Raw genomic sequence first — 25,348 nt, forward strand, 5'->3', positions numbered from 1 at the left:
GGAATCGCCCGTATCAATCTCTTCAACGGACAATTGAAATTGACACCGAGTCGGGGGAGGAAAGACGGCCCTTACACCCGCATGCCTAAATTCTATCAGCGAGTCTCGATCAGTCGCGGTCCTCGATTCGTTCGTTCGTTCGGCCCCCGATTTCCGCGCGCACACCAAACAAACCTAACCCACAAATATCAATCACGATCTTTTAGACCTCTGATCTACCACCCCTTGTCTCGGGTTTGATTCGTGTTAACCGGAAATTTATGACTGCTCGAATGTGTTAGACTAGATAGTAACTGTAACAATGTATCGATAATGAGCGAACTATGCTAATTGGATGTCACGCGACGTCTACGTACAATACACTTTTACTATTTTATTTTCCTAGAATATTGCTTTTAGCCAACGGCTCCATATAATCACATAAGTTGAAAGTTAAGAGAACACAGGTGTAACAAGACGTGCTTTTTTGTAAATATATTAGTCCTTTGCCTAATTATTTTATTTTACATGGATCTACTTACGCGCCAAATATAGGGTTTTTCCTGTTTCTTTTTCAGAAATTTAGATGTACAAAGATAATATTCGGGACTCACCATACTGCGTGCCAACTGGACAGGATTGATCCAGAAAGTGTCGATCAACAGCCGCTGTAACAAACAAAAACGTTAATTAATTCTAGAAAAATTCGATAACGACGAGTGATTGCACGAATGAGACACTTTCGATCAGAATGTTTCTGAAAGAGGTGTTATTTCACTCGGTCTGCCAAAAATGCTTCGCTGGCAACGTATTAAAGAGAAAGAGGGGTAGGAGGGGGAGGGTGGAAAAAAAAAAAAGGAAAATAGATCTCACGCAGCGTTGCACTGTTCTTCTCCTTCTTGCCGCGGGGGCAGCACGCGGGGCGGAGGTGTAAAACGCGGAGTTTTCTCGGCGACGTAAATGCCGTGAGCGCGATAAATTTCCCCGGTCGGGGAAGGGAATTCCAAAAGTTTCCGATTCAAAAGACGCCGCGCGGAGGAGCGGGGAGGGGCGAAGGCGCGGCCATGAATTATGCATGAAAGCTTCGATTCGCGGATTAAGCGAGCGCGCAACCCGTGGTTCTAGTGTCTATTCTTCGTCGTGAAAGCCGAAGCTAGCCAACCGGAGCTGTCCGTGGCGAATGTTGAAAGATTCGGACCGTGGAGAATGGATAAAATCGTCAAAGGGACCTAAGGAATCTATGAAAGCATCGCCAAAACGATCCAATTCCCTTTGAATAACTTTATCCGAAAACGTGCGCCGACTGCTCTTCTGCCACGTTAAAATTGTGCCACGATTGAAATTAGATTCGTCACGTTTCTGTTTTATCGGGTTCGTGTCAAAGGCTCGTTGCTCGTCTCTCAGCTTGAGAAACTCCGAGTCGACGGAAAAAAGCTGCCAACTTCAGAGTGAATTGGTTCGAGTCGTTTAACTCTCTGCCTAGCTTGACACAATGGACGATGTATTAGGTTGGTCGGGAAATAATTGCGCTTTTTATGCTTTGTGACTATCCCTCGTGCAGATTCCTTATCGTGCTCGTGTCGTATGTCAATTTTGAAGAGTATATTCTGGTTTGTATTTTGGAAACAATTATATCTGTTTCGAAGACAATTTAAACAATCTGTTTCTATGCCATTTCAACAACATTGAATAAGAAGCAGTAGAGCTTTTCTTTTTCTCTTTACGAAAACTGTTATGCAGTGGCGGTTGAATAAATTTTCCAAAACTCAAGTTGCACGTGAAAAAAATTACGATGCCCGGTTTTGGTGAAAATTTTGCACAAAAATTTTAATTCTCAAGCTTCCAATTCTCTCGAACTTCCGAGCGAAGCGATTTTATTTCTGTTTTGGCGTGCCGATAACGATCGTACGAAAAGACACACACCGACCGAGAGTGTTTCTTGAGAGCGTAGATCGATCAGAAATTTCGATCACGAATGAACCGGCAAACCGGTACTAGTGGAGATGGGGGAGGTGGACGGTTTCGGCGGCACGACCGCATCAAAAACCGATCGCGCTCCGACTCCAAGACGCATCATAATTATCATGGAGCCCCGTTTGCGCGGGAGGAATACGAAAGAGCCGGGGCAGCCAGCGAGCGAGTCTCTTCTCTCTCGCGGTATCAGGCATTTCTATTTACGGCGATGGGCTCCCGGGGCCGACGACGAGTTATGATATTGTTTCGGCTGCTTCTCGGAATCTACGCGATCGGTGACTCGGATAAACCCAGAAAGGGAGAGAAAAAGAGAGAGAGAGAGAAAAGGAGAGAGAGAGAGAGAGAGAGGGAGCGAATCTGCCTGGCTCCGCAACCCTATCTCGCTGCTTTCTGTACCTTCCGACCGGTTGGACCGCGGACAGGGGCAAGCGGGGCCAGACGGAGCCCGTACACTTTTATTTCTTCATCAGGCTCAACGCTCAACTTGCCTACCTTTTATGATCGCCTGACTGCTTCATCAGTTCACCAACTTTCCGAACGCTGTGCGCCCAGTCAGGTTCCTGATTTCATGGTGTTCCTTCCTCTCTCTCTCTCTCTCTCTCTCTCTCTCTCTCTCTCTGTCTTTTTTTCTTCCGTTTCGTGCGTCTCCCTTCCTCCCTTTTGCTCTCGTCTCTGTTCACTCTGGCTCGTTGCTTGTTGTCGCGGAACGGATTTTTCTTTGTGCCCGAGCGGAACGTTTGGATCGCGGATTTCACGGCAATTTGGAAATTGTTACGCGACAGGCTCGACCGCGCGCGCTCCCAGCCAGGGCCACGAGCCACGGTGAATCGCGGAAATTTTGCGTCTCCACGTTCATCGAATGAAAGAACTTGTATCAGAACTTTCCTGCCGCAGTTACGTATCAAATTCGAGGGTGAAACATTGAACTTTCCTTCTCTCCCTCCCCTTTCCATTTCTCGTGAAGCTCACGTTTCAAATAACGTGAGTTTCCGATTAAAATATTTTCGTAGAAACATCTCGACTGATTTAAACTCCTAGAACTGGCTTGACTTGTCCATCGACAAAGCACTTTGCGTTCAAGTTTCATAGGGTTGAATCTGATTGATTAACGATTGCGCAGTCAGGTCGGTGGCGATGGTCCTCGAACGATTAAATTCGGAAAACGAGCCGGCCGTGGATCGTCGCGATAAATATCTCGGTATTTAGGAGAAGGATATATCCGACGAAACGCATGTGAACCCGCCGGGGCCGAGGCGGCACGCTGTCCCCTCGGAACGAACTGCAGTAAAACGAAACGGCGATGACGCGCACACGTGTTCGACACGATTACTATTCCGCGGCCGTGCCCGTCCGGTGACTTATGTTAATGTTGTAATTATATCATCCTAATCTACCGAGTCGCCGCGTATACATAGCCTACGTGTCCGCATCCTATCAAATACCCATCTTGAAAACTGCTATACGTGCCAGAATGCAAACTCCACGGTTGCGAGGCGAACTCTCTCGCGTTTCTCTGAATCTCACGGACACGCTTCGCCCGTTTCAGCCTTTTCAGTCAGTTTCCATCTCGTCCCTTGCCCACCCTCCCTCCCCACCCTTTCTACACCCTCTCTCTTCGAGGAACAGGCCGCGTTACGCCGGGATAAGCGGTCGGAAAATCTCTCTCGATGGAAGTGGGTTACGTGAACGCCGAGAGGGTTTGACCTAGAAAACTTTCGTTCGTAGTTCGGCGGATCGTCCAAGTTCCGCTTTTGAAGGAGGAGGATCGAGCCGTTTCGAATTATTGCCCTCGTTCTTTTGCCAATAAGTCGTGGCACCCAGGTTTTAGTTAGGTTCCCAGTTAGAACGAACGCAACGCCATCGAGAGGCTCGCTGTAACTGCAAAAACGATGAAAATTCTTCGATTCATTCAATTTCAGACTTGTAAAACAACATAAAACACTCTGTGAAAACTAAGGGCTAATTAACTGTACAAATCAGGCGGAAGTTTCGTTACGTTTGATCCTATCGACGTTGGACCTCCGTTGCTCGAGAGCTTAAAGCACAATTAAATTCTAATAACTCACGGTACCCCGGCAGTTTTCCTCTAATCTCAAAACCTGTCGTTTCAACCCCCGAACAGAAGTTGACGCGGAAAAGGAGCGGCAGTTGAGAGAGAGAGAGAGAGAGGGAGCGAGCAGTGGAGAGCATCGAGAGGAGTGAAAGAGAGGCAAAGTTTCCAGAGAGTTATCCAAGGTTAGTTATGGCGGCGACAGACCCCGCACGCGGTTACAGAAGTATTTGAACGGCTGTCGGCCCTTGTAAGACGTCAAAAAGTCAAAGGGAAACCACTAAAATCAGTTAGGGATCTCAACTATGCGTGAAAGTAAGAGGGGAACGAGGGGGAGTGCGGACTCCAACGACGAGGAAGGGACCAGGGAGATCACACGAAAGGATCGGGAGAGTTTATGGAAATTTTCTTTCCTTTTTTTCTTCCCTTTTCCCGGCAAAGGGACCGTTACGCGGCGCGTTTCGCCTATTCCTCGTGTCACGGCCACTTATTACTGGCTACATTTCGTCCTCTAGACAATAGTTCCGTCGTTTGTTCACGATCTCGCCGATACCACTCGGCTTCGTGAATTATTGCCCGGCAATGCGTGTCCTTCGGGATGTAGATCGTGAAATGTATCGCGCTTCCCGCGCGCCCAACAGGAAACGAGGAAAACGTGATAGAAGCTGAAATCTCCGCGCTGCTCGTTTTCGTGCGTATCTTCTGGACATACTCCTCACCGTTCTGGCAATCAACGTTCCATTTTCGTTTGCTCGCGAAGAAATAAAAAATTCTAGCTTTCTCTCTCTTTCTCTCTCTCTCTCTCTCTCTCAGGAAGATTAGAAAAGTTCAACGGCACGCGCCACGCCGCGCGACAATTCCCCTCATCAGCAGCGAAACGAACGCCGGCGGTTCGAGTGCATCGGAATTCATTTGATCGCGTTCCAAGAACACGCGCGCACAGCGTGTTACCCCCCACATACACACATACACACACAGACACACACACACACACGCTTACGAAGAGGGAACGGAAGGAGGGAAAGGCAGAGGTCGCGGCGTTGCGAAGATGCGGATACATTTTTTACAAAACGTTTCTCATTCCGCGGCGCATTACTAGAGGAACGAGAGAGGGATGACGCGCGCGCGCGCGCGCGCGCGGAGAGGAAGCTTGGACAAGGAGCAGGCCACGGAACGGAAAAGAGGGGGTGGGAGGAGAAGAAGGCGAGCCTGAACATTTCGTGAAACAAGGAAAAATGCGACTCCGCCGAGGCACGACCGCAGCATTTTTGTCTTTACAAAATTATGTATTCCGCAGGCCTCCGCCATATCTCTCAAAGCATAACAAGTTCCCTCTGTGTCTCCCTCGCCCTACCCCCTCCTCTTCCACCCTTCTCCCTCCCTCCCCCCCCCCCCGCCCACCCGCCGACCCACGGCCACTATTTCTTCCTTCTTCGCTCTTCTCTGCCGCGACCCAACGAGAGATACCACCACCGTCCTTCTTTCATCTTCCGCAGCTCGTTTGCTCTTTCTACCTTCTCTCACCCTCTCCCCTGCTGCCTCACCGCGCCTGTTCCTCCTCTTCCCGTTTCCCGGCCGGCGGTGTGCCCGTGCATCTCCTCGTCCCGAGCGCGCACACACCCACGTCGCGCCGCGTCTTTCCGCAGATATCCGCACGTCCATCGTTTTCCTCCGACGTACATACCGGCCGTGTGCAACACAACGTTGGTACGAACGCGAGCCGCGGCTACCGAAATCGAATATCCTGCGGGAGAGAAGAGAAGCTCAACCGTGGGATAGTTCGTCGGTCTGCTCGTTCCCGAACCGCGATCCACTCCGATTTGATTTTCTCGCTCTGCCTCCTTCTACCTGGTTATTAATCCCTTCAGCTGCTCTGCCCGATACTGGTATTCGAACGCCACCGCGTTTCGAACCGATTCTTCAATTCCCTTCCTCTAGATCGACTCTTACGTTTGTGTTTGCATCGCTCTGGTGTTTGTACTGCTCTGGAGTTTGTTGGGACCGAAGAGGTTCTTCTCTTTTTTTTTTTCTTTTTTTTTTTTTTTAATGGGCTCGGTATCGTGTTTCTGGCAGTAGGAACATTTTCTCGATGACGATCCTAGTATTGTCGCAACGAGAACGTTCGGAGGTTCAATTCGAGGCATCTACACTGTAAATTTACAAAATTGTGTCAAATTGTGACGCTGACTCATTGTGAAACTCCAGCCTTTAAGCTGCCGACAGAGGAAACGAGAGATTCGGATAACACGAAGCACGAGGGTCCGCCACTGTGAAATTTTCGTTTTCAGATCACGGAAGATCTGGTTTGCCGCTGGTGGAGCGGTGCGTGGAATCGGAGCGCGAAACACCGTCAGTTTCCACGGATGGCTCGTATGTTGGTTGGACCCTCCTGTAACGGTATCCACCATTCGTGGAGAAGTTGGTGGAGATTTCAGCTCTCGATCGGCTGATGTTCGAGGAATTCGAATGTCGGCCGCGCGATCGGCAATGGTAGATCGTTTTGTAAGACCGTTAGACGGTTGTTGACGAGCAACTGTTTGGACATTATGCCCCGCTTCTCTGTAATCTGACCGATCTCAGCCGGTGTTCCTTACGGGGGTTGGAGTGGCTGGTCGTGTGGCGATCCATTACACCTTCCACGCGGTATCTTCTCGTAGCATCTAAGACAAAGTCCCCTGGGGAAGGTGAGCAGGGGATAGAGAGAGAGAGGGAGGGGGGAGGTATCCGTGTCAAACGAGCAGAGCCACGGAAACTCCCTGCGCCCGATGACATTGACGGATTCTCGTCGCGGGCTCGATGCGATCAACGCCACGCCGATCTATCACTCCCTTCGAGCCACGCTCGCCAACTCCTTCTGGACTCGATGTTCGCGCGGAACCCTTTCTTTCTGCCATTGGAAGGAGAGTTCCCTTACCCAACGCGCAAACGGCTTGGCGTAATAACGTTAGTTGGTTGCTGTGGTAGAATTGAAAACACGAGTTTACTCGCGCTTGATATATTCCAGCAAAAGCCCAGTCATCGAGCTATAGAGTTACGATCTTAATATTTTTTCTGAGATCTCACGCTCGAATCTCTGACGTCAGTCGAAGAACGAAACGTCAAGTCCACTCACGACTGGTGTCGATCGTGCATCTTTGAATACTTTTATTCCTCTCGAAGGATCACCCACTGTTGCGGAAAATGCGGTTCGACTAATGAATTAGCTTTCTTAACACTATGACTAGCTTCACTTTAGGAATGACTACAGTTTGAAAGACACAACGCGGCATTTAATCTTTTGCGGTTGTTGAAAATCTTTTGGCGCATAAAATTTATTTCAATCTATCGGTTCATTTAATTTTTCAATTTTTCACGTTTATCAAAGAGTAACGTTGGCCATCGTGGCAGTCGAAGATGCGGTCAAAGATGCATCGTGAGCTAAGTTTGACGGTCAAGGGAAAAACGTATTATAAGCGCCCACTGGATGACTTTTTTTACGTCAAGTAAGTGACGCAATGACAATATATCATAGAGTATAAGTGGAACGATTTCTCATTGATAGTCTCGTTGCAAAATTTTGTAAATGACGTTCGATCGAAGCACGATCTTCGCGATTCTCCGTCAAAACCTTCTCGAAATCTCGCAAAGAAAAAGGCAAGGTAGACCCCGTTGCAATTCGCGATCGGCCTGGCGGAGGAACGACTTTATTGGAGCTCCATTAAACGGGAAAAGCAGCGAACATCGTGCACGTATATGACCGTCGTAAATCGATCGTTGCGCAAATTGCCTTGGCCCAACATCTGGCATCGTGTTTGCCTATCAGTCGGATCACATTCAACGGCGGTGAAGGACAGAGGAACCGGGAGGAGATCAGAATTCGATAAAACCGCTCCAGACCCCGGTGTAAAGTGCTTTACCGCGCTCCGAAGGAGGAGAAGGAGGAGGAGGGGGAGGTAAATCGCGCGTATAGTTGCCTCGGATCTCGTAGGAACGAGTTTCGCATTTTACAGGCGTGTGATCGTTCTGCTAAACGACCAATCGAATTGTGCTGTGGATCCCCCGGGTTTATTCGCTCCTCGAATGGATCCGTTGTCGGGGCCATTTACTCTCCCAGCGACGAGGAGCAACTCGAGCCCAGCTCGTCGCGTCTTTAACACGTTCGTGTGTTCTTTTCTTTTTTTTTTTTTTCTAGAGCCGTTGCTTGCCTTTCGACTGTTTCGTTCAACGAGCTATGAGTAATAGCCCTGGAGAACATTTTTCTGACCATCCTCTTCTCGATTGCCCGCATTCATCCTACGGATTCCCCGATATCGTTGGAATTATGTTCGCCGAATGCGGGAGCGCTATATTGGTGGGCGAGAAGGGTTGCTGTGTCGGGCAATCACCCTTTCGTTCCTGTTCCGCTCAATTACAGAACGAACTTTTTAATCGTCAGTTGGAACGTTCGATTCCCGGCGTTGGCAAATCTTTTCGTGAAAATAATGTCCACCGTCGAGTGGAAAAGGGCAGGTTACATTTGTACGCGCGTAATTACCGAGAACGCAAGGAGTTACCTAGTTGCCTCTTCATTACTTTCAGGCTCCAATTCACTTGGCTCTCTGTAACGTCGCAGACGTTACGCGGGAACGATGTTTAATTAACAGTAACAGCTCCAGATAGCAGCTGGTAATTACTTATTGCGTGTTTTAACGCGTTCTCGCACGAAAAAGGAAAGATTCGCGGCGGAGAGGGAGAGGTCTCGGCCGATCTACCGAGATCGAGCCCCGCGAGAGTCAGCCTGCCCGATAACATCTGACTTCTGCTGGCCGATCGTTAGATACGCGCGAAACTCGGAAGGTATAGTTCAGGGGACCACGCGGTACTCGGTACTCGGTACTCGGTATGCAATCAGCTGTAAGGTAGCGGCACTATATGGCACTCGCGAGGCTCGTTCGAACTTCAATTTTACGCAGTTAATCCTGCCCGCTGCTAATTGGAAAATTAGTTTGGACATACACACGGGGACAGATCGGCGAGTCTGATCGCGATTCGAGGATGCGAAGAGGATCTCCTCTTTCTTTTTTCTTTCCTTTCCTTTCTTCTCTCTCTCTCGTTTCTGTTTGGTCCGGTCGCTGTGAGAATCCTGTGAGAAAACGTTCAATTAGCCACGAATGAGAATCGACAGGACGTCTGAAATGGCCGCCATAAAATCTTCGACGAATCGCCGTGTTTCCAGAATCCAGTTGAGTCGACGGAGCGAGAGGCTATCGATAGAGATTGGTATCGGGGAGTCGATTTAAGGTCATGCCCGGAATTCCTGATGATTCTATTCCAACCTCGTTGGCCTGTCGCTGCCTGATCCTGGCCCATCTTTATGCCATCAGCTTCCACAGATAACTGTGTCCAGCCGTCCTATCTCCCTCGGCCAATAAAAGTCCCGGGCGAGTGATCACGGTCGATTTCAACCACGTCACGGTACTGCTACGCCTCTGATAAATTGATCTGACAATCGCGAGTACTAGAGTTTGATTATTTGTAACAATTTCTCGACTCGCCTCGAGAACGTAGCGAGTTCGAAGCTCTGAACCGTGGAGATGTGAACTTACACTGATAACCTTTCTGTGACACTGATAACGGAATCCTTTTATAATGGAATCCTGTCAGCGTTCGGGACTGGTTAACTTTCTGACATTTGATACTTGATACACGATAAAATTGTTTTTACATACGCTCAAAGAAATGGCCAATATAACCGTATAAAGGCGTCGAGCGTATATATAGGTACCCGTACTTGAGACATCTACAATGACCATACATAGTGTGTCTTAGTATAATTATCTAAATTAAATAGCCTTACAGTGTCGTAGAAGTACCGGTATTGTACTTGTAAACCAATGTTTCACGTGTCAGAGGAGGAAAGAAATCGGTGCAGGTTGGAGGTTCGAGGGAGCGAGCGCGCGAATAGCCACGCGAAGAGGTAGACGGAACGGCATAGACAAGCGTTCATTAACAATTATAATAAAAGAGCCGGCGCGCGGACACCAGAGGAGACGAACTCCGCTCTCGGTCCAGGGATAATTTTAATTTAAACAAATGGTCAAGGGGGCGGCATCTTTGTCCGCGTCTTGTATTATTTATGCCCGACTACTCGGAGTGCACGTGCGCCGCTGTGTCATCGGCGGGACGGGTGCGTTGCCTCGTGTCGTGTCAATGTTTTCCTGAACCCACCAGGTATACCAGGACGTACCTGCCCGGACTGTATGTATTCCCTCTATCTCGCCTGCTCGCCTCTTAGTTGTTCCCCCCTCCACCACCTCGTCCTCCTTGTCATCTCTTCGTCGTTCCCTGCCCCTTTTGCCCTGATTTATGCGATTGCGACTAGAGATGCCTCCTCCGCTCATTAGCAACTCGGTTCTTGACCCCTTCGCTCTCTTCGCGGTTAGACTTTGCACTGTTTTCTTTTTTCCCTCCTCTTTTTCTTTCTACGTGCTCGCGTTACGAGGTAAACTCCGCGCGTCTTGAAATTTCTCCTTTTCACCGAGCTTCAACCTCCCCGATCTCGTCTTGTTAACATCCGTGACATTCTCACTCGCGCAGTACAGAAAAATTCGCGTGCTAGCAGAGTAGTTAAATTTCGTGAAACGCCGATCAAGTCTCGCTATGGGTTGCGTAATTTTGCAGCGAGACGAATCTATTCGATGGTGAAATTAAGAATAACGGAATAACGCGGCGACGACGCCGTGAGATCGCAGATCGTAAAGAACGACGCCGATAAGAGGGCACGAGGTTCGCAATTTGCGGGGGGGAAATGAAGGAGTTAGGCCGTTGGTTGCAGGCCGAAGCGACCGTTTGACATTCCAGCCGTTGTTATTATCGGCAGACCGGCGGATCTCTGGAGGGACACTGATGAGTCAGAGCTACCGAGCCCGTTCTGCTAATTTTTCAATTTATTCGTCCAATTACCGCCGGGTACGCGATACGCCGACAATTGGCCGTTATTAGTTTCGAAACGCGACGTTCAGGCCGGGGTTTCCGTCGTCGGAACGAATTCGCAATTTGCGAACAGCCGCAACAGCTCGCTGACGTCCTCCGTCGCTCCTCAAACAGCCGCTTTTTACAAACTTTCCCCCCCGGCGAAACTCCAGCGAGAACTTTGCCCGCAAGTTTGCACAAATTTCAGATAGAACTGTTACGTCTCCTTCTTTCCTTTTGGTTTTGGTTTTGGAGGAAATTAAGTTTCGAAAGTTCCGCGGGAAACGAACGAAACATTTTCGAATTTTGAACGGAACATTCTATAAACCGCGATCTTTTTCAAAATTCGTATCGTCGTCTTTACTCCTAGATCTTGTCCAGATTCTACGATTTCACAAAATCGAAGGAAACTCAAGTTGGCAGCCTGTTGCTCGGCCTTTAATCCAACGACAAACGGTTCAAACGTCAAAAATTCTTCGGTTCGTTGCTAGAATCTGGGAAACTGCACGGAGGACCGTCTCGGGGAAAGAAAGTGTGGGAAGACGTGGTCGCGGTCGCGAAGTAGAAGTAGAAGAAGAAGAAGAAGAAGGAGTGGTAGAAGCACCGCGAACGCGAAAGGAAACAAATAGGGGGAAAAAAGGCGAAAAGACGAAAGAAAGAGAGACTGGCTGGAAGCAGTGAAAGAAGAGCGAGGAGGACGGTGAGAATAGGTGAAATCACGCTGTGGTCGGAGCGAGAGGATCCATCCAGTCGGACGGCGAAGTAAAAAGAGAAAGAGAACGCGCGAGAGCTGGAAGAAGAAGGAATGAGGTGGCGGTGGGTGGGGGGAGGAAAGAGCGTGTCCCGAGCTACCACGCGGCGTCTATAGGCCCTTTGATCTTCGCCGCTCTTCGCTTCTGCCTCGCTCTATCGACACTTCATACTTCTACGGCTGATCGTGGCCATAAAACATTATACCAGGGCTCTCTCTCTCTCTCTCTCTTCCTCGGCGGAGAGCCGCGAGACCTTCGCTCGGTTCGACTTGGTGCCCCATTGTGTCCGCCTGGTGCACACAGCCTCGGTCTGCCTGCCTTTCCTCGCTCACCACCGCGGAACCACCGTCACGAAACCTAGCGAAATAATTAAAACAGCGACGCCCCGACACGAGAGGACCGTAACCCCACATCTCTGAGCTCTCGAAGGGATACAGCTTGGATCGGACAATCAGGTTTTGTTTCAACTGCGAAAAGTATCGAGAAGATGCGCGAAGACGACGAGGTTTGTTAACGGAGTTGGCTGGATACTTTGGCTAATGAGACAGGATAATCGAGTATAATTTTCGTACTCTTTATGCTCTTCGATAACCGGCTAATTCTGTTAGCTTCATTTATCTGCTTCTAGTAAATACTCTAGGGTCTGTTGGATTAGACCAACCAGGCGTGACAATATTGGCTCATTCAGTCAGTGACAACACTGAGAAGAGTAACCTGCGAACACTTGTTCACAATGCAAATTCCAGTTCGACTTGCCAAGAAAACACAAAACATAAATACAAAAAGACGTGTCGGAAAATGACAGCAGCACTCTTTTTCACCAAGCGAACACTAGAAACATTGTAACGTAATACCTCTAGAAATTACAAGTGTCATTCCTTTATGCGAAATTCAACAGCTTTTCCTTCCGTGACTATCTCCTTACAAAAAAAACCATCGCTTTATTAAATCAACAACAAACGACAGAGATAGTAGAGTTTCCTTGCTCGCGCAAGGAGTTATCGTCGTTATCGGCTGAATCCGACCGATCTCCTAGTCAAGCAGCAAAGTATCGGCCGCGAGTTTTTGCCGCGTGATACTTTCACCTGTGGAAATAGCTGTTGAATTTATGGTCTATTAATGTCTGTACTGCCGCGACTACATAGACGCAGAGACGTATCTATTAATAGGGCCAGCAAAACACTAGCGTGCACCCGCAGTTAACGCACCCACCGCGCTCTCAAGAATGATAAAGTTGGCTGTCGCTCGCACTCTGTCATGTTGTTAAGGCCGAAGGTGCGACATTTCTGCGGCTGGTTTGAACGTTACTCGAAAATAACCGGATCCGAAGAGAAAGAATTGTTACGACTTCCATCTCGAATTGCAGAATTTATTCCGTCGCGGAATAAGAGATCTCTGTTGCGCACAATTTCTTTTCGTTGCACGTTTCAAAAGGACGCAAATAGCAATGATACATCGCGCAAAAACACTGCGCAAAACGCCGACTATATAGACACAGCGTTACAGCGTCGATAATAAACACACACGCGATACGAGTTTCATATTTATCAGATATCGAATAGAAGATAACGTATCCGATTCGTTCGGAAAACGTTAGATTTTTTTTGCTTAGTTCGAAAACAAAGAAAAAGAGAAAGACAGAGAGAGGGAGAGAGAGAGAGAGAGAGAGACGTCGACGGAAAGATTTTGTCCGATATTTTACGACGTGGCACGCTCGTGCGTCCGCGACCTCGAGGAACACGCTAGGTCGGGTCATTAAGGGGCCACGAGGACTTTTGTTTTATAGAGGGCTCCACGGTTTTAAAGGAGATAGTATCCTTCGAACGGGGAAGGTCAGCCGAATTCAAACGGCCGTCTGAAAAGATCCTTCTTTCCCGAGAAGTGGCCCGATCGTGTTACACCAAGCCTTTCGGCCCTGGTACCGTGGTAATTATCCATCCTCTTGCGCGACTATGGAGACACTTTGGATTGGGTTACGCCTGTTGGTTTATGCAATTAGCGGGCATCATTTTTTACGCCCGCGAAATAAATTCGAGCCCCCTTCTTCCCCCTTTCGGCGTAAGTTCGCGCGGAAATCTAAATCTCCGATTTGTATTATTAATATCCAGACTTTCGGCAGTGACGTTGCACGTTCATTTTTAAATATTATATTTCCCACACCTCTTCGATATCGAGTTTCGCTACTTAATTGGCCTTGGTTCCATTCTTTTTTTTTTTTCTTTTTTATTTTTCTCGCTGATCGATCTTGGAAAAGATACAAACAAGTTGCTCGCTCGTGCTTTATATTAAAAAATTCGTTCTTTCTAAAATTGGAAGGCGGATCGCAACGGATCCTGTTCTCTTTCCTTTCGATCGTGCTTCAGAGTCATCAAAATTGTATCCAGAACCTTCCCGAAACCTTTCGTTGATTAATCGACACTTCTGAAAACGCTCACGGGACCCGAACGGGAGCTCATCCTTCTCTCGGGTCGTCCCTCGAGGGAGACGCAGGGAGGGACACGAATCATACTGTTACGGATACGATCCGTTAATGACCGAATTAATTTTTCCACGCGACGACGAGTTCTGCACACACACACACACACATACATACACACACACGTGGCGGAGAACGAGACAGAGACAGAGGACAGAGAAACGTTATTAATTAACTTGATAGGCCATAAATAAAACTCGACCTGGTCCCCTTTCCTCCCACGTCCACCGCCCCTCGCCACTCTCTGGAGACGAATCTAAATAAATAAATGTCTCCGCACGATGCGTTATGTTAATTGGGGCGTTGTCTCGCGACACTCGCACGCACCTATTCTCATTAGCTCTCCGCTATCGAACTCGCGGCTCGTTACGTTACATTTTATAACCGCTGTCAGAGAGCCTCTCTTCCGGTCCCAGCGTAACTTACGTAAAATTATCCCATCTGTAATATCGTCGTTGCGACCCTATTAACAGCTTTCTTCTCCACGTGTATATCGATCGGCGTTCACCATCTCCATTGTGTTTTGCTTTCCTTTGGCAAAAGATATTTTGCTCTTTATAAAAATATAGTCCTTTCTGCCCAATAAACGACGAGCCACGGTTTTAGAACAGCTAAGTTACGTAACAGAACGTGAACGACACTGTACCGAGTTGCACCGATCTTTGATCTAGAATTTATTGGAGACATCATTATTTGGCCGGTTGGTTGGGAGTGGAATTGTTAGACGACGAAAAGATGGCGAAATTCGGCGATGAGAAGCCGGAGAGAAGTGGCAAGTAACGACTCGCGTCAAAAACGCGACAGATCGTCGTGCATCAAGCGCGGCTGTAACAGGCGCTTCGCGACGCGCTCGTTACGAGCCGGCCTTGTTCTGATCCGCGTTGCATTTAGTCAGGACCACCCTGTATCCGCGAGACGCATCTGCCCACGTACGCGGGGACCGCTCCCGACGAGAATATTTATACAACCATTGTCCCCGAATCTGGCGCCGATAACTCAGTCTAATTATGCGCGTACGCGCCCGCCGAGATGGATCGCCTCGGAAAAAATAAATACAATGGGGAAGAACGAATCCTTTGAGTACGCGGAAATTCAATTCTAGGAAATTCTAGGAAAGGACAAATCGTCGATGACGATTCAGCTGATCGTTTGACAAAGTTCGAGTTTGATTCGACGTGAGATTTAAACGTAGTCCAGAATTTTTGGAGGGAATAATTTCGACTTCTCGATTTATTTATTAGCTTGGTCGAAAAATAATTTCGCGCTTTTCACGTTTTACAACTTTCCTTTCCTTCGTTTATCCTTTGTTGAAGATTCGTGCTTTTATCACGCTCGTGTTATATGTAATTAAAGAGCATGTTCTAATCTGTACTTTGGGATTAATCGCACCTGTTTCAAAGACAATTTAGATCTATTTCTATACATTGAAATGGTATTGAATAAAAAGCAAATTAGAGCTTTTCTTCTTTCTCTTCGCGAATTCAAAACAACATACAATTAACAATGCATTTGGCTCGAATATTGTTATTGGTGATTCGATAAATTTCTTTCCAATGGTACTGCATGACTACTGCGATTATCCTCCAAAAAATCGAATGAGATACGGGATACGCATCTTCACCTCGTCCAGATCTCTTTTCCAACAGATTTTCATTTTTTCAAGTCACTTAGAACAACTTCTTGACGAATAAAAACTCTTTAAAAACCAAGCTGATGTAGAAAACGCTTTAATGGTTGGTTACTTTGATCAATAAAAAGCATTGAAAGCTGAGATATGCGTATTTGAAATTGACGGATAAAAAAGCGCAATTATTTCCCGATCAATCCAACAGCAGAAGTTGAAGTTTCGCTAGCGAGCACGAAAGAGGGACCAACAACAGCTCTGACCGAGCTCTTCTGCGCTTCGATGATGCTGCGAGGATGATCAACAAAGGCCAGGCTGCTGGCGTCGAAGCATAATGGATCATTTTCGCGGCTGTCGAAAGCCATTAAACGGCTCATCATGAATTTCACAGGCCGTTCAGACAATCTGTAATAATATCGTCGATCGGGCAGCACACGTAACGACGATCGGCCGTATCTGGACCGTGCCCGATTCGTAATAAACTGCGATCAACGACTATGTGTGCCCGTTGCGGACGTGTCCGATCGCGATAGCCGGTTTTGGCGCCGCGGTCGACGCTCCGACGCGGTCGTCGCTCGCGTCTCTTAAAAATCCATCAATGGCCATTAAATTATATCGCGAGTGGGACGTCCCTCTCGCAGGTTCGATATCAGGAATGTCTTTCTGATTTCTCACCTTCAGGAACATGTACCGTCAAGCTATAAAAGCGAGTCACGTGATATATCCTGCTTGGATGCTCGTGCAAGGACGATCAAGCTCGTATCGTCGCCGTATCATTATTGGAAAACCTGGATAACCAACCAGGCCTGACGATATTGGCTCGGTGCTGACACTGAGAAAGTGATCTGCCAACACTCGTTTCAAATAGTTGGTACTTTTCTTTCCACCCTGTATGCACGTATGCACGTATGGAGCTATCTACTTCCGCGCAATGACTCGCGATTCTTCAATTTTCGATGATCGTCCGATCAAACGACATCGGCTGGGGTCGAGAGATTAGAATCATTGGCTGAGGGTCAATGGCCATATTACGCGTTGACTGGCTGGTCGCGTTAGATTAGAATCGTTTATCATTCATCAATGAGAGGAAGTTCTCCGCACGATCAATGGGACGGAGTTCAAGCAGAAAGACAAATTTTATAGTTTTAGAGCAAAAGTTTTAGCTACCGAAAGTGAGGTTAAAGTTTTCTTTTTTTTTTTTTGCGAATAGATAAATAGATAAATAACGAGAATGTGAAATAAAAAGTTGATTCGCCTGATAATTTGCTTGACTGTGAACTGTCACTTACTATCGTATCGAAGCTACAGAAATCCCAGTTTTGGCAATTGAACGTCGCGTCGATAAGCGGATGCCGGTCGAAAAACTGGTTATTTTCCAGTGGAACCCGAGCGTCGAGAGGGAGAGCAGCGCATGCAGCTTAATTCTATCAAGTGAGGCTGGGCCAACGCGCCGGAAGCAGGTTTTATGGGAGCGCACATGTTAACTGAGACAGATCAACATTAATTTCAATAGCACGCGCTCGGTAATGATAACAAACAATTAAGCGAAGTCAAGTCGCCTCGCGGCATGAGATCATCGATGGTGTGAGGGTGTCAGAATTAAATGACACGTAGATGGCGTGTGCTGCCATTACACTCGTTAACGCTCCTCCGCTAACGTAACTAATAGATTATGAACTCTATGAATTAATAGCATCGTCACTGAAACGGTTCTCATTCCTCCCCTTGGATGGAGACGAAGCCTCCATTATGGCTCCAAGTTGACTCACCAGGCACCTTCTATCTAGAGAATTTTTCAGAAATTCAAATTATTTATCCCTCACAGGGCATAACTAATTCTTGCAGCAGAGCATCTGCTCTTTCTCTCGACACCTCGTTTGACGATTGACGTATGCACAGGGCAGTCGCAACAACACAGGATTACTATCTCACGGTTGCTTTCATCGCGTCGTCGATAATAAAAAGCGATGGGAACAGATATTATCGGAGCGAACCGTGAACGGGAAGTTAACCACGATGGAAGATCCTCTGCCAACGGGCGAACGTCTCAATTTCCCGGGCTGAAAAATCTACATGCACGGCCACGTGTGTAGCAAGTGTTGCGCAGGACATCTGTTGCGCGACAAGCGTAATTACACGGTAGGGATCGAAGGGAAGCAATCGCAGATACAGCGCGATACAGCGAACAGCTGTATGGTTCCAGAAACCGGCGTCAATCAGATACGTATTGAGAACCGCGCTCGAGGACGGCGTAAAATAAAACACCACGGTGGATCAATTAGCGAATGACTGCCGCGATAATATCCTGTCTGGAGCGTTGGCCGGCTCGGTTCGGTGCAGCGGCAGCAGATCTCCCGGACAATGATGTCATCGTGACATCATAACGTCATTCCGATATATCCCTCGTATGTAACTCGTTGCACCCATCTCGGATTGCTCTGTTGTTGAACGTCGTTGCCATCATCATTTCGTTTCGATCGTTGCGTTCTTTGTCTGTTCGTTCGATCGCTTCGTTGCGATTGTAGAATCGAAACGTATCGATTGTTCGATGATTGATGCGCGTTAGCGTAAGAATATTAACCCTTTGCACTCGACTGTTTTTTTCTCAGGGAACTTAAATCTAACAAACGGCACGAAATTTCTCTTTTTATAATTATAATGAACGTATATATTTGGTACTGTACGTGACGTATAATAAAACTAGAGTGAAAGCTATAATAACAAGGAAGAACAAAAGAATTTCAGAAGAAGAAATTTCTGAAGGCAATTCTAGATGAATCAATTGACGCACAATAATTCAGGTAATTCGGAGTAATTCGCATAAACTAGACTTCTTATTGCTTTTTACGAAAGTTGAAAACGGTGGAGGATGTTATTTTTCCTGAAACTATGTATCAATGATTCTTGTATTCTTGTACAGTATATTATACTTGTTCTAGCAAAACCGCAATGCACGTTGATGATTGCTTTAAATTTAAATGATACACACACGTTAGAAAGATGTAATCAACAAAATTTCGTGTGAAATACCATTTGAATGACTATTTCCAATGCTACATCATCCTGTTTGAAGCGATGCTTCGTAAATCAATTGCTGATAGATGATACGAAAATAGTTTTTCGAGAGCAAAGGGTAGGCAGAGTAAAGTAAAAATAATCACTCTCGGTTAGGAAAGACTAGTTCACTAGGCCCATTGATGCAAAATTAAACTTACACTCTGGAGTACCCAGAAGCCAAACTCGACTGTATTCGAGCGATAAAGTCACGAGTAAATCGCAACAATGCGATAGGTTTCCAATTTCTGGATCCAAATACCGAAAAATGTCGAAATGTTAAAGTGAGTCGAACAAGCGAGAAACTGAGAGATTCTCGAGCGAAAGATGAGTGAAATCAGCATCGCTTGAGAAGAAGAAGAAGAAGAAGAAGACTTTGCACCCAGATCACGCAGTATGGGACACGCGTGCGTGCACGACGTAATTATGGCGACGCGTGGGCCAAGACGCCAGTGCATCAAAGACCGAGAGCGAGAGTGCTTGTCGTTCATTAACTCGTCGAGTCGACTTCTGGAGGAACGGAAAGAAAGAAAGGAAGAGAGAAAAAGCATCCGATAGAGTCTTGGCTCGGGTCGAGACCCTCCTGCGTTCTCTCCTCTCTTTTCGCGACCTCTCCTCGTAAATACGAGCCGCGTGGGACTCGCGGATTTAAAAGCGAGGAAGCGCGTCGGAGCCAGTTCCGTCGTAGTTCCCTGCGGTTTCTTCGCCGAGAAGATATTTCCGAGAATTTCCTGAACGATCCCACTTAAAACGAGTCGTTCGATTGATTTATAATCGCAAGAGCAGAGTCAAAGTTCGACCACGTTTCGATCGGTCGCGGCCTCGTGAAAATTTTTCCGAGGCGAGCGCGAGAGAGTGAACAGAAAATGGCGCAACCAATTCCGAGGCAAGCGCGTCCGTAATTTCGGCGGCTTAAAGCGAAAAGCGAGAGCGAGTTCTCCGCCGGCTTTCCTCTCGATTAGAATCGGAGACCGACGAGTCATTCGGTCTCCGCGCGTGAGAGAGCGATGCTACATTTCGTTTCTTCGTCAGAACTCCGGGGCGGGAAACATATTCCAACGGAGGGAAGTTGGCGTTCGATACGGAAGGGGCGTAAAAGGCAAAGAGAGGAGGATATATGGTTTGGTACGCGTGCCCGTATCCCGGCAAGTTTCCGCCGCGTGGCAAAAGCGCCACGGATCGCCAAAGCGGCTAATATAGCAAAGTTTTCGCATCATCCGGCTAGCTATCTTCTATCTCTTCGGCTCTTTCCACGCTTATTAAGTCCCGCCAGTGATTTCTGCAGCCAGCGGGAGGTATTCCCGGTGTATATAATGCTGCCTTCGAGCAGCCGTCAACCCACTCTCCTTTCCCTTCCCCTCGCCGCCGAGCAGGCCTCGCTCGCTTTCCAAGGATTCAGATTCGAAACGCCGGAAACGAAAAAAAAAAGAAAAAGAAAAAGAAAAAGAAAAAAAGGGGGAAAGAGGAAAGAAAAAACGGCCGCCGTATCGGAACTTTCGACCTCGGGATCGTTGCCGCGCAACTTTTGCCAACCGCCAACTTTTCCCCGCGATATTTCGCCAGCCAGCGAGCATCGCGAAATCGAACTGCATTTACCGGGAACCTCTCTTTCGAATTGACTCTTCGAATGTTCGATTCGAAAGTCAGAGATTTCACGGAAATGTAATAATTAATAGAGAATACTCGTAAATAAACAGCGAGTTTTCAAAGTTTTCAACAGAAGTGAAAGAAAGATTATAATAACATTTAACATTTGTTTGATTGTTTACAAATTGATGTTTGGAATTGACTCTTCGAACGTTTGAAATCTCGTGAAAAATGTAATGATCAACTTCGTAGGCAGCAAGTTTCTAAAGTTTTTGAACGAAGTAAAGGAAAATTGACGCGTGTAACACGTGTTTGACAGTTTATCCGTGTAATATTTCAAACATCTTTAAGTTTCGTAGATTTTCGATGGAATCTGGACAGACAAACAGAATCTGTTGTATGTTTTCCATCTTGCGAGCGTTATTTACTCGGACGAATTATCGATAATTTGCGCATATTTGCGCAATCAGGAAGAACCAAACCACCCTCAAGATTCGTTTCGTCCGCCATTCAGGTAGTCGCCGACTTCCCGTGTAATTTCGGCCGCTCGGCTGTAATTTCAAACGACGTCGGGCTTATCGATAAAAATGGCTATTTTTCTTAGCGAGGATGCCCGAGGAACCGTACGCCCCTTGCCTGCGGATAGTCCGAACCCCCTGGCGATTTCACGGGTTTATTAGAAGCAAATCAGGAGGATAGAGCCTCTAATCAAAGATACTGATGAGCGGGACTGTGTTCGTTTGGCATTATGGCATTATGCGCCGTCTTCCTTCAGCCGGTTCGCCGTTCGCTCCTTCCGTTCGGGCTTCCTACCCCTTATCCTTGTACCACACTCTCGTTAGAGACATTATATTGCCTCTCCGACGCTAAATCAAATCCGTGATTGTGAATAGAGCGGCAGGGGGGCTCTCGGAACGGTTCCGCGGATCGAACCGGCCGTTCAAGATCCGCGCGAATAAAGGAAACCAGGACGCCAAGGCGAAGGCGTCCAACACGTTTCCAAATGTGAGATATTGATGTGAGACTTTGGAGTTTTGAAAGCGTGACAATTAGAGTTAGAAGAACGAAAGTTTCTTCTGTTCTTCCTTTTTTTTCTTTTTCTTTTTGCTCGTTTCAACAGATGAATTAGATAGGATATTCTCACGGAGCAAGGAGTTAATTATTTTCTTCAAGAACGAATCGGCGCTTAATTAGCCGGCGTATTGGAAGGACTGTTCGCTGCGTGAACGGACATCAAGCGTGTTTACCAAGAAAATCGGTATAAATCGCCTGTCGACAAGCGACGCGCACGGACCCTGTCCTCCTTCCATTCCGCAAGGACTCGAGATAAATTAAGTTGAATCGAGGCGAATCGGGGATCGATGCGGGGGAAACACGTCGACGTCCTGCTGTTTTACGGCGGCCACGTCTTAACACATCCTGTCGGATCCCAGGCTGTCCATTAAAGGTATTTACTGCATATTATTACCTTCACTTGCCCGATCGTTTACGATCGACGATAATAAAATAATTATAACTCGGTGTCGTAAAGCGTTTACGGGGCGGAGCGGTACACTGGCGAGTATCGCCGTGTATGTACCTTCGGAAATCGTCCGTGTTGTCCACCTGAGCTCGGTTTCCCTCCCGCTCACGTATGCACATGTGCTCATAGACCAGCGCGGCGGACGAACGGAGAATGCCGTGGATCGCCGGCAGATTGGCCGGCCGTAAAGATAACGAAATGCCGGGCTATCTTAACGTCCACTTTGATTTTTTCACCCGAAAAGACGATTACTCTCGAACGTGAAACAAGGCGCTCGTCGATACTGCCGAATCACCGAGGCCAGACACCGATGGCTTTGTCGCGTCGGGCAAAAAACTTATCGCGAACCTCCGATTCGATCGTAAAACCCACTAAACGTCGTGCACTTAATGACACGCGCGATCGTTCCGCCGATGTTCAAACCATGTTCCATGTTGCTAAATCCAGTCTCGATGTTGACTCGAGGCGTCGAGAGTCGTAGGCAGATGCAATTGCGATCGCGCATCGTCACGCTGCGACGCTGTAACTTCTCGAACGGTTAAAAGCTCTCAAGCGGGCCTGCGATGCCGACGTTTCGAGAAATTTTCTTTCAAGAGAAACGAAATCGTCGTTTAATCGAAGATGGCCCATTGTGTTTAAAGCGCTCTTCCACGAAGGTACGCAATGACCTCGTTAATCTCGGCGTGGTGATCGTTTCTCAAGAAAACAGAAGCGTCCCGATAGCCATAAATCATCGATCTTTAATGATTCCGGCAAGCCGGAATGGACGCTACGGGCCAATAAATCTCGCGGTCCTAAACGATTCCAGTGGACAGAGGAGCAGCATCGGCTAACGCCGAGAGGAACCGACGTGACAGTGCAGCAACAAAGGAGCTAAGTGGTGATTATTTATGCATTATAGATGGCACGACGCTGGTAAGTGTCGCAAGGCTGAAATTAGACAGCTTCTAAATCAGTATAGACCAGACTGCTGCTGCTGCTGCTGCTGCTGCTGGATATCCAGCGAAGATTCAGAGACCAGTTGGTTCGTAGGAGATTCGTCGTTGGGGACCACCGATTTCACCACTGCCCTCGCCGGCCACGAGAGTTTCCTCACACTCTCCCTCCCTGTCGACACCTACATCTGAAGAGAGTTCTCTCTGGCACACCCCAGCTGACCTAATTGTAACTTATGGCGACCCTAATAGAGCCAACCGTTCGCGCGCGCGTCTAAAATGCACACCTCTGACCGAATCTATCCGGGCCCGTGATTGGTGGACGCTTCTTTATCATCGCCATAGTCGCCCCAAATCTACAAGGGTTGTTTGGCTTTCTCTCCAAATCAATAAGCACGTGCAAGCTTCGCCCCGGCTTGGCTCTCGTAATTTGTAGGTTAGGCTTCGTTTCAACCGCATCGAGGTGAACCAAATTTAATTCAATTCACTCACACGCAATGAATACTTTCACGGATGAGTTCAGCGATTTCAGTTGGAAAATTTGTAAAATACGGTTTACGAATCTCGATTTTCCATTCGGCCGATTAAACGTTCCGCGAAACCGATTTTGCCTCGCGAATTGTCCTAAAATTATCTAAAGAACCGTGGAATTCTCGACGCGGAACATGTTAATTGACGGAGTCGTAAATTAACCGAAGCAAACACCTGCAGATTGCAACACGTGTTCTATCTATCACCGGCAAAGATGGAGTAAAAGGATGCGTGTTACACGAAACAGGTTCTTTTCTTCTCTTTCTTTCATTTTTTTTCTCAAGCGTGAATCACGTCGGAAAGTAGATTGAACTCGACTGTGAATGACACGTTTGATTAGATGAAGAGAAAAAGATTGTTTGCCCCGGTTGTTTCTTTGACGAAGTCGACAGGTGCGCCGAGCGCCACCCAGCTGCTGCCTCGCTTCCAATATCATTCATACGGCCCCAAGTTTCTGACAGCAATTGTTTCTCCGCCGTTTCCTTATCGAATATGCTATTGTCCAGTGAAAACAGAAACGACTATATACCCCCCCCCCCTCCCCCCGAGCAAAATATATATTTAACGTCAAGCCGTTCTAGCGAGATAAAGAGTCATTCCTGCAGGTAAACTGAACGTCACCGGCTTTATCAGCGATCGTGCCAAAAAAAAAAAAAAAAAATAAAGTTTCATATCTTGGAAAAGTTGCTCAGCCCTCATTTTCAAACGAAAATCGAACGAGCCTCGCGCGAACGGCGACTTTCCAATAAAATTTCGCGAAGAATCTACGGACGTGTTACACACGTATATGTATGTGTCGCGCGAGCGAACGTACGAACGAAATTCATTCGTCGGATCAACTAATTTCAAGCGTAAGCGAGAAGCGTATTTTTCCATCGGAGGGGGCGTTTGTCCGCGCACGCACAACAGCTTGATAAAAGAGACCCCGGTTAATACATAATGTTGACCCTTTAATTTTTAACGCAGTCAGCGTTTCTCTCTGTCTGGCCAGTGGGGGTGGCGCGCGTAGGGGCGGCTTCATCCCCTATAAAGGCGCGACTGGATATCAAAGTCGCTATTTATAAAGAGCCAGGTCGTGCCACCAACACCGAGCGGCTCTGTCGCGTAAAGACGCGGTTCGACGCACACTCGCGCGTCGCCCGGGCCCTCGATAATACGCATTTCCATACATACACGCGCGCGCGCGCGCGCGCACGCGGAAAGGAGACACGCGAAAGAGGACACGTGGAGGGACCGGTCGTACGTATTTGCATATAGAGAGCGTTAGCCAAGGGAAATAGAAGCCGAATACGTGACAGCCTTGCTCTGGGAGGCGATTCTTCGCCGGGAGACGGACACTTCCTATCAGCGAGTTCATTAATAACCAGACGAAGCTGGCCAAAGGTGAGCCAGCCCGGCTAAATGGCCGAACATCTCCTCCCTTCGTGTCCTTTCTCCTCGGTCAGCTTTTAATATCTCAGCAACGATCCATTGTCTTTCCGCTGGACGACCTCGTCCGGTTTGACGACCAGTCAGCCGGTAAACTGGCGAACTTTGGCCTTTGTCTCTCTCCCTCTGGCGAGAACGGGGAGATGTCGCGAAAGAATCGGAGCGAACGATCGATCTTAATTTTCGGAATTTCCAAATTTCGGTTTCGGTCGATCGTGTGCAAACGTGTAAAACAAAGAAGGAGAAAAAAAAAAAAAAATACTCCGGACCCTTCATTTGCGGCTCGGCATTAATCCCACTCGCGAGACAAACGCTTTATCAGACTGTGTACTTGGTTTGTTCTACGGATAAATACAGTCCCAAAGGCAAATGGGATAAATCTGAATAACACGTTTCAACCGACGGCTATGGTGTCCCTTGATAAGGGTACGAAGGGGTTGGTGAATGATTAGAGATATTAATATTGCTCGGTAGAAGGGTGCAAACTACCAAAGTCCTACGGAAAG

General features: G+C 47.6%; 1 long non-coding RNA gene across 1 annotated transcript in view; it reads right to left on the bottom strand.

Moving 5' to 3' along the window:
* Nucleotides 1-588: 588 nt before the first annotated feature.
* LOC122530382 overlaps nucleotides 589-25,348 on the bottom strand; it is a 67,024-nt gene continuing 42,264 nt past the window's right edge. Inside the window, exon 3 of the long non-coding RNA XR_006306981.1 lies at nucleotides 589-647. This is a non-coding gene — a long non-coding RNA (uncharacterized LOC122530382). The remainder of the gene's footprint in view (nucleotides 648-25,348) is intronic.

Source organism: Frieseomelitta varia, unplaced genomic scaffold (genome assembly GCF_011392965.1).
Source record: "Frieseomelitta varia isolate USP_RPSP 00005682 unplaced genomic scaffold, Fvar_1.2 scaffold_340, whole genome shotgun sequence".
NCBI lineage: Eukaryota > Metazoa > Arthropoda > Insecta > Hymenoptera > Apidae > Frieseomelitta > Frieseomelitta varia.